The following is a 10977-nucleotide window of genomic DNA, read 5'->3' as shown; positions in this document are numbered from 1 at the left end:
CTATATAAGTTAAAAATCTTGGATACTATGCCCCTTGAAACACCAAACAGTTTTATTTCAAATACAAATTAAGTGAAATTAATGTTTAGAACTAATAATATGAATTTTATGTTAATAACTTGCTATGATATTTGAACATATTTCTACCGATTTGCCAAACAAAAGCTTAAATAAGATTTGAGTGATATTGTAATTTACCGAAGCTCATTTAAATAAATTGAAATTTACTTGAACTTTTATATGAAATTGAAATATGACTTAACTCGATAGGGAGTAAGGCACAAAAAACTGTTTATAAAAATACTCAATGTGTATATTAATATCGATGAAATTATGACATTCATAATGAATTAAACACAATGTTGGTTATGTTCTTAATAAAATGAAAACATACATTAAAACTGTTATTGATTTATATAGCTTAAATTAAATTTATATAAAAAGTATGTATGTAGTATTTCATATCAAAATTGATATTAAGATATTAATTTTAATATAGTAAAATATTTTTTTATAGTTACATTTTTATATTCAATATTATTGAAGAAAAATGAGCTATTTCTTTTTTTTAATTTTCACAAAGACTTTTCAACATATATTGAGATCCTAAGATGCTTTTTAATTATAAGTACACAACGAACATTTAGTCAAATGCCTAAATCTTATATGTTTAAAAATACGTCTTCAGATTATTGAAAAAATGTAATTCGGAATATGTTTTAAAGCAAAACTTCTTTCATATCAGAAATAAGTTTGTCAATCGAAATGTTTTAAAAATAAAAATAATGTTAAATCAAATGTGCCTTTGATGCAAGGTCACGCACAAAAAAAAAAAAAAAAAAAAAAAAAAAAAAAAAAAAAAAAAAACTTGAATGTAGCTAATTTCTGAAATACTGTTAAGGAAAAAGCAAGTGCGTAATTATGCAATGATATGGGCATCATATCATGTTATAAAAGTCTTTAATGAAAATATTTGACTAGAAATATCCTCAACATTTATTTGGTGACAGAGAAGAGTGAAACCTATATGCAATATTAAGGAACGAAAAGTTCTACAATTCATTACAACATTATAATATACTGATTAGCAAGTTTAAATTCATTCGCCCATTCTTTTACATCAGCATTAAGTTTGTCATTCGAATTTTTTAAATATTAATGCCAACATAATTTATTATTGGTGCCTGTCAACGTCGTGTGGGTTCTTTTCGTAATTAATGCATACGTTATGTGGGCTTGAAATTTAGATATACTTAGCACTTTATTTACAGTTTATAACACAACAAGCAGCGCCGGCGCTGGGCTTTTTACCGGCCGTGGGAACAAGATAAATATAAGTATATAGTACACCAAATCTAGTAAAGTAGTATCATTCTTTTGGCATTTTTAGCCGTGTAAAGTACGTCCCGTTCGTAGCTTTTTCTTGAGAATCTGTGAGTGTCTGGAGTGTGAGAGAGGCGGTGCACGTCCATTAGGCTAAAGTGCGCATGTCAGTGGCGTAGCTAGGGTGGGGCAAGGTGGGACATCAGTAGTAAGTGCAGGTAACCGGGCGGCGGAAGTGACGTCACAGAAAAGGGGGCGTGGCCTCCGCCATTTTGAATTTCTCCGGAAGTGACGACACCAGCGCCATCTTGTATCACGTGATGGAATGACATCGTCAAAGTTTCGTTTTTATTCTGTGGCAACGATCTTTTCAAAGTTTTTTATTTTTTGCGGCAACGACACTATTTTTTATGTTTGTGGCAATGGTCGCTTAAACCACGTGACGTCAACTTTATTATTTTCCTAATTTACCAATTTTTTTCTTTATTATTTTATCTTTTTTATTCATTATTTTTTTAATTATGTTTCATTACTTAATTATGAATCATCCTTTTTAATTATTTAATCCGTCATTATTTTTAATTAGTTTTAATTGACTCCATTATATTTTAATCCATTTTTAATGAATTTTAAAAATAACTCCACGGTTGAGATCCGAACTCGCTATCTCCGGGATGGGAGTCTAGCGCTTTACCACTCGGCTAAGCCCCTCATGTTATCAAACCTGTTATTTTTCCATTTGGAGCGAAAATCACCATGAAGTCACTAGGCTGGGGGAAACAGGCAAACGTCACCTCTTTCACGTTCCAGCCTGTCGAAACCGCTTCACGCTTTCTGCATCCGCCGTGGCGAACGTATACAATCTTAACAACCAATCAGCATTCCGATAACAATATCTATCTTATTTCAGCCAATCAGCGTGTTTGTTTCTTATACATCGTCTATATATTCGCTCACGTGGACGGTTGCAATCATCATTCGGCTTGCTGGACGCTGAGCGTGAAGGATCAAGAACTTGCCATTTCTAAATTGCAGGATAAAATTCCAGAAATTGAGCAATGGTGCACGAAATGGCGCATAGCCATCAATGCACAAAAATCCCAGCTTATAATTATAGGAAAAAGGCACTCTAGAAGTCCATTTGTAAACAAACTTAAAATCTTTAATGTCGAAGTTCCGCTTGTGAACAAAGCTACATACCTTGGTGTTGTATTAAACAATAAATTCACATGGAAAGACCACATCCAAAAAGTAAGAGGCAAAACAGTTGCGGCTATCAGAGATCTTATTCCATTAATTGGAAAAAATTCAAAACTTGACCTACGAAGAAAAAGACATATTTATACTGCCATTATTCGGCCTATCTTTTCTTACGCGTCTCCAGCCTGGGCGACTTATTCGAAAAATGAAATCAAGAAGTTACAGATCACTCAAAACAAATTTTTAAGGCAAATCACGAATGCTCATTTTTATGTTTCCAATGAAACTCTGCACAGAGACTTAAAAATAGAGAATATCGAGAATTTCCTCCATAATGCAAATCGGAAATTTTTTGATAAGGCGAGAAATTGCTCGTACATGAATTACTTTTTAAAGTTTTCGACTACACCGTGTTTCCTGAAGATATCAAAATCAGACCATTAGCGGCCTTCCTTACCAGGGACACTAATTTTCCTACTTAAACAGTCTTTCATGCAACTTCATCTTTTTTGTATATATTGTACATAAATTTTCGTATTATTACTCGTATTCTTTTGTATTTTGTATTGTATATGCTCACTTATTGTATTTATCTTATGTAATAAAAATTGTATTTTGCTAATATATCATGTTTTTTTTTCGTAGCATACCTATCATGAACAACTTTTACTCTGACACTCCACACATTGCTGCCTCTCCTGGTCTTGGGCTTTAAGTTCGATTCTCTGCTTGTGGCGTCATGTGGTCACCCCCTCTTTATTTCATTTCCTATTGCCTCCTATCACTCGGTCCAGACACTTTTATGTCATGTGCCCTTTGGGCGTACTTGTCATGAGCCGGACACGTTGCATCAAATGCAATATTTCGGCATAATTTGTAATGAATGAATGAATGAATGAGCGTGAAGGTGCTCAGCCCCCTCACTCTGTGCTAAGCCTTGCTGATTTATCTACTATTTTAGCTTTCCTTGTATCTCGCTCTGAAAAGGTTAGATTCTCGTTGAACCTTGCGTTCTGAGATCTGTAAAAAGGCCTTGTGTGGGATACAAGCGTACAAATTTGTGCTTTCTTTTCGATCTGAAATTCTCGGTCTCTGCGACGATTTCACAGTTTGATGAGTACAGCCACGTGCTAGGCTTAGTGGATGCTCGGTTCGACTCAACGCCATAGGATTGATTTATCACGTCGTTGCTCTAAAACGTCTGCTTGCTTATTGGTGTTGGTTTAGCACTGATTTGTTTTATTTGATTTTTTAGCTGGATTTTTAGCTTACTTAATTACTCCCTAGCTTTCGCAGTTACGCGTTAGTCAGGAGCCCAGTGAGTTTTCCGCCTGCCCATCTGTCTGCCGGGACGCCGTCGAGCGGGCCCGGTTACAGGGCGCAGGTTTCTTTTGAGCGTTTTTGGGCGCTTCGATTTCCTTTTTCATTTGGATCATGGACAGAGTAAGGCTAGTTTTTCAGCAGCTTCTAGCTGAATTGGATGAGGTACGTAGCCTTGCTGGTGCACTTGCGAGTGATAAGGAGCGCGATTATAAATTTTATCAACAAATGCTAGCATGTATTGGAAATTACATTGCAGGATCAGATAGTGACACACGTGGCGTTACTAGACATAACACTGATGCACATAAAGATGACAGGAATGCTACACACAGTGACAACGATCGTTCTCGTAGCCCTATAAAGTTGAATGAAAACTCTGCGGTTAATTCGGATCATGAAATAACATTAGATCAAGATGTAAGCTCCGATGAGGAATTTTACAGGAAAAGGCGAGGCGATCAAACTGTACGTAGTCGTACTGTTAAGGCGAAAGTGATGAAATCAAAACAAGAGCACAAAGCACTTGTTATAAGTAACTTACCTCCCTTAACTAAACCCGATATTGCACCCGCTAAAAGCAACACATAGAGTACAGGTAAAAATAAAAATATGACTAAATCTCCTTCTAAGGTGAACAATAATGATGAGGATAAAATGAATAACGCTAAAAATTCTGATATTGAAGAGAATGTAGAAAATGCAAATACAGCTGATAACGAAATAATGGATACTTCCTCTGCTGCTAATGAGCAGATTAGCACTTCAAAAATAGACACTACCACGCAAAATGATGACCTTGAAGCGGAATTTGTTAAGAAAAGTAGAGTTCCGCACATTACCATCAGAGTTAGTAATAAAATTTTTCAAAATTTAAGAAACACATTCATTGAGAGAAACATAGATGTCATGAGTAAAAATACCCCTAAAGGTATTAAAATTTTTGCAAAGGATGCTAATGACTACAAAGTCATTGTTAGACTACTTCGTGCTGCCAAAATTGAACACCACTCATTTATACTCCCTCAGGATAGAGACTTAAAGGTTGTAATCCGGGGTTTACTAAGTGATACTGAAATCAATGACATACAAGACGCACTCGAAGCTCAAAACTTTACTGTTAAATCTATTAAGCAGATGACCCGTAGGCGTAACGGTGACGTTATAAAGTTACCATTATTCTTAATTACACTTCCCAAAAAAGACGAATCGAAAGAAACTTATAATATCACTAATTTATGTGGACTTGGTACCAAAATTGAGGATTACCGCGGTCGGGCTGGGCCCCTGCAATGTTACCGTTGCCAGGGGTTCCACCCCACCTAGGCCGGTTGCTACTTTACCCCCAAGTGTGTGAGATGCGCGGAAGAACATTATTCTTATGAATGTCCAAATAAAAGTAAGGAGAAACCCCCGAAGTGCGCGAACTGTCAATTAGAACATACTTCGAACTTCAGGGGGTGAGTAAAGTTCCCTAAGAAGAAACAGGACAAGGTTAAGACCTTCCCAAGCCGTGTAGTCGAAAATAAAACATTTGCGCAGGCTTTATCCGCTGGCCTCTACACGGACACTATCAAAGAAGCAAAAAAGGTTTTCGAGGATTTAGCGGAATTAGTAAGTGTCATTAAAAGCTCCGGCTTCTTACTTTCAAAACAATTACAACACGCCAAAAATTTAATTGATGAAACTCCCAAATCCGGTGAACATAATGGCCAATAACACCATTACTAAGGCTCCCATCAGATTAGTGTATTGGAATGCGCACAGCATTCAAAATAAATTAATGGAGTTTGAAAATTTTCTACTTGATCATGAAACATCGCCCTGATTACGGAGACCTACGCTACTCCGTGTAGTAGCATAAGGATCAACAATTTTCGTACATATCGTTGCGACAGGCTGAGTCACAGAGGGGGGGGGTGTTGCGGTGTACGTTCGAAACTCCCTTCAGTCTTGCTTAATTGCCGAGGATAGAAACAACTCTCACGAGTTAGTTACAGTTTCGGTTTTATTCCCCTTTCTGGGTACCATCTATTTTAGTGCCTTCTACAATCCTCCTCAAGTGAAATTCAACGAAGATATTCTTAAGAATATTTGTCCTGAACATAACCAGTTTATCTTAGCAGGCAATCTCAATGCTAAGCACAGAGAATGGGGTTGTCGTTCTACAAATATAAACGGGAAAACCCTGTATGACTTTTTGAACAATTACCCAATTACACTAGAAGCGCCTGCAGAATTTACATATCGTCTTGATAATACTCATCAGGCAGATATCCTCGACTTGCTACTTACTAACACCTCAATTCCGATGTTCACTTAAGTTGTACATGAGCTGACTTCTGATCATTTGCCGGTCCTCGTTACACTTGGTACGACCAAAGAAAGAATCTGCGAGAAAATTAATCTTACTGATTGGAACCTTTTCAAAGACATCTTGCAGGTGAACCTTCCGAATATTGGAAGTCTAAGAACCAGAAATGATATAGATGCAGCCATTGATAATTTGACAGACAGCATAAACATTGCAGTCAATAACGCCTCTCGTCAGGTTAATAAGCAGGAATTTGCCGGTAGACTGCCGAAGAGCATTAGGGACTTAATTAAAGATAGAAACCGACTAAGGAAAAGATGGAATTTGACTTAGAGTCCTCTGGTTCAGAGAGAGTTAAATCAATTAAACAGGCTCATTAAAAAGAAAATTGCTGAGCATAGAAATGAGGTTTGGGAAGAAAGGATCCTGAATTTAAACCCAGAGGACGGTTCGCTATGGAAGTTTATTAAAAACCTTTAAAGGTACTGCTACTTGCAACAGGCCCATTTATACTGACAACAATATTGCCACTAATTCAGAAGTCGAACAACAAAAATCAGCGTTATATTTACAAAATTTTCACAGGACTAGTTTCGATGGTTTTACCGAACCACCATCTTCAGCTGCAAAACCGCAAATGAACAAGATAGGAAATAATGATTAGATAAGCCTGGACAAGAATAAGCAAGTTGCGCCATCTGTTGGCGAATCCAGAACTAAAACATAATTTCTCTAAAAGCCGAAGGCAAATTTGGATTGGAATTAGGATCGTTAACTAGAACAGAAAGATTTTTATGAATGTGAAATGCCTCTAGAAAATCCAGTTCTCCAATGGAAGATGTTTTTTGAATAATTTTAGCAGCAGAAAAATTGAAAGTGTGATTTTCGGACCAACAATGTTGAGCAACAGAAGACTTCTGTGTTTCCTTTTTTCTAACATATGCCTCATGTTCTTTGACGCGAAATTTTAAGGCTCTCTTAGTTTGGCCAATGTAAATTAAACCGCACTGGCAAGGAATCCTATAAATACCCCAGGAATTCATATCCGGAATGGAGTCCTTGAGTATAGAAGTCCGAATTTTATTGATGGGAGAATAAACAACCCGAAAGTTAAATTTCTGCAAAATATGTGCAACTTTATAGCTAATTGATGGAAAGAAAGGAATGACAACAGAATTTTTATAATCTCCTAAAATAAGAGTGTGGCTTTTAGTGTGTTGAGATGAGAATTTTTTAACTGCTTGATTAATAATGTTGGGTGAAAAGCCCCTGTCAATAGCTATTGCTTTTAAATAATTTAGTTCTTCATCAAGGGCTAGTTTGGAGGAGCAAACTTGAAGAGCACGGAAAACATAGGAATAAAATGAAGCTAACTTTTGTTTAGTCGGATGACATGATTTAAAGTGTGGTGGAAGGCAAACCGATGAAGGTTTACGGTAAACTGTAGTACTGAAGTTGGATGTGTTACGTGTGACCAGAATGTCGAGAAACGGAAGAGAATTGCAAGTCTCAAGTTCAAAAGTGAACTGAATAGCAGGATCAATAGAATTCATTGTTGAAAGAACTTTATTTAAATCATCTTTATTACCTTCAAACAGGGTAAAAGTATCGTCTACGTACCGGAACCATGCCGGGAAGTTTAAAGTTTCAAACAATTTTGATTCATAATAATGCATGTAGATATCAGCCAGGATGGGACTGAGGGGGCTTCCCATGGCTAATCCCTCAGTTTGCTTGTAATGTTTATTTTGGAAAACAAAATGTGTTTGTATCAAACAGAGTTGAGTGAGAGAAATTAGCTCATCAATTTCGATGCAAGAGAAATGAAATTCGCGAAGTCTGGTTTCTAGACATCTTAATGCACCCTCCACTGAGACATTGGTGAATAATGATTTTACATCAAAAGAAATCATGAGTAAATTACTAGGAGAAATGTTTTTAACCTTTTTTACAAACTCTATTGAATTTTTTATGGTGTAAATGTTATTGTCTAATAGAGTGGAAAATCTAGAAACTAAATATTTAGCTAATGGATACGAGGCAGTACCTAATTTTGATACAATAGGGCGGAAAGAAACCCTACTTTTATGAAACATTCGCTTATCCCATCTGTTGCGAATTGTGCCAGATTATATGCTCTTCCCAAAATTCATAAAAGTGGTGTTCCTTTCCGCCCTATTGTATCAAATTTAGGTACTGCCTCGTATCCATTAGCTAAATATTTAGTTTCTAGATTTTCCATTCTATTAGACAATAACATTTATACCATAAAAAATTCAATAGAGTTTGTAAAAAAGGTTAAAAACATTTCTCCTAGTAATTTACTCATGGTTTCTTTTGATGTAAAATCATTATTCACCAATGTCTCAGTGGAGGGTGCATTAAGATGTCTAGAAACCAGACTTCGCGAATTTCATTTCTCTTGCATCGAAATTGATGAGCTAATTTCTCTCACTCAACTCTGTTTGATACAAACACATTTTGTTTTCCAAAATAAACATTACAAGCAAACTGAGGGATTAGCCATGGGAAGCCCCCTCAGTCCCATCCTGGCTGATATCTACATGCATTATTGTGAATCAAAATTGTTTGAAACTTTAAACTTCCCGGCATGGTTCCGGTACGTAGACGATACTTTTACCCTGTTTGAAGGTAATAAAGATGATTTAAATAAAGTTCTTTCAACAATGAATTCTATTGATCCTGCTATTCAGTTCACTTTTGAACTTGAGACTTGCAATTCTCTTCCGTTTCTCGACATTCTGGTCACACGTAACACATCCAACTTCAGTACTACAGTTTACCGTAAACCTTCATCGGTTTGCCTTCCACCACACTTTAAATCATGTCATCCGACTAAACAAAAGTTAGCTTCATTTTATTCCTATGTTTTCCGTGCTCTTCAAGTTTGCTCCTCCAAACTAGCCCTTGATGAAGAACTAAATTATTTAAAAGCAATAGCTATTGACAGGGGCTTTTCACCCAACATTATTAATCAAGCAGTTAAAAAATTCTCATCTCAACACACTAAAAGCCACACTCTTATTTTAGGAGATTATAAAAATTCTGTTGTCATTCCTTTCTTTCCATCAATTAGCTATAAAGTTGCACATATTTTGCAGAAATTTAACTTTCGGGTTGTTTATTCTCCCATCAATAAAATTCGGACTTCTATACTCAAGGACTCCATTCCGGATATGAATTCCTGGGGTATTTATGTAAATTAAACCACACTTGCCAGTGCGGTTTAATTTACATTGGCCAAACTAAGAGAGCCTTAAAATTTCGCGTCAAAGAACATGAGGCATATGTTAGAAAAAAGGAAACACAGAAGTCTTCTGTTGCTCAACATTGTTGGTCCGAAAATCACACTTTCAATTTTTCTGCTGCTAAAATTATCCAAAAAACATCTTCCATTGGAGAACTGGATTTTCTAGAGGCATTTCACATTCATAAAAATCTTTCTGTTCTAGTTAACGATCCTAATTCCAATTCAAATTTGCCTTCGGCTTTTAGAGAAATTATGTTTTAGTTCTGGATTCGCCAACAGATGGCGCAACTTGCTTATTCTTGTCCAGGCTTTCTTATCTTATCTAATCATTATTTCCTATCTTGTTCATTTGCGGTTTTGCAGCTGAAGATGGTGGTTCGGTAAAACCATCGAAACTAGTCCTGTGAAAATTTTGTAAATATGACGCTGATTTTTGTTGTTTGACTTCTGAATTAGTATTTATTCGACGTGTTATTGTGTCTTAACAATATTGCCACTACTAACAACGCAAAAGCACACGTACTGGCGCAGCACCTTGAATAGCAATTTATGCCAAACCGCATCTCACGTAATATTGATTTTACCTACGAAGTTTGCGATTATTTACGCGACTGGTTAAACGCGCCGACAGTCAGAAATCTCCCAAAATTTTCATCGCCCTCTGAGGTCCAGGATATTATTAAGAAATTAAAGAGACGAAAGGCACCTGGCTATGACATGATTAGTAACACGGCTATTAGAAATCTGCCTGTCAATTGCATCACGATATTTACTAGCATCATAAATGTAAGTTTAAAGTTAAGTTACTTTCCCGTTAAATGGAAGCATGCGAAGGTCATACTTCTTCCAAAGCCTGGCAAAGATAAAACAAAACCTGATGAATACAGGCCTATCAGTTTGCTTCCAGGCTTTGGAAAGATTTATGAAAGAGTTATATTTAACAGATTAAAGCCTTATCTGAACGTCCTTCCCCCGGAGCAGTTCGGGTTTCGAAGCAAGTTATCCACCACAAAGCAGTTAGTAAAACTCACAGAGTTTTGCGGAGACGCACTACATAAGAAACAGAATGTGGCAATCCTCATGCAGACATGGCGAAAATTTTCGACTGCGTCTGGCATGAGGGACTTATCTTCAAATTTAACCATTATAATATAGAGAGAGAGCTAATTCAGCTAATTGCGTCTTTCATCCAAGATAGAACTTTTACGGTGGCTATTGGAAAAGATCACTTCAGCGTCAGACCAATAAATGCAGGATTCCCTCAAGGATCCATTTTAGGTCCCATTTTGTATCTTTTGTATGTAGCAGATTTTCCTAGGTCGCAGCTAGATAACAATTTCTTCCTGGGATGTTACGCGGACGACACGGCCTTGGCCGTTAAGTCCGCAAATGCAAATTTTGCTATTCGTAAGCTGCAGAACATCATGCCTAGTATTGAGAACTGGTGCTCGAATTGGAGAATATCCATAAACGCCCAAAAATCTAACTTGCTCATAGTGCGACGAAAACACACCAGGACGCCTGTGCAGGAGAATATTACATTATTTAA

This window comes from Stegodyphus dumicola, chromosome X2 (genome assembly GCF_044657685.1).
Source record: "Stegodyphus dumicola isolate Sdum_Otavi_A_Nest chromosome X2, ASM4465768v1".
Taxonomy (NCBI): domain Eukaryota; kingdom Metazoa; phylum Arthropoda; class Arachnida; order Araneae; family Eresidae; genus Stegodyphus; species Stegodyphus dumicola.
This window is presented reverse-complemented; position numbering follows the sequence as displayed.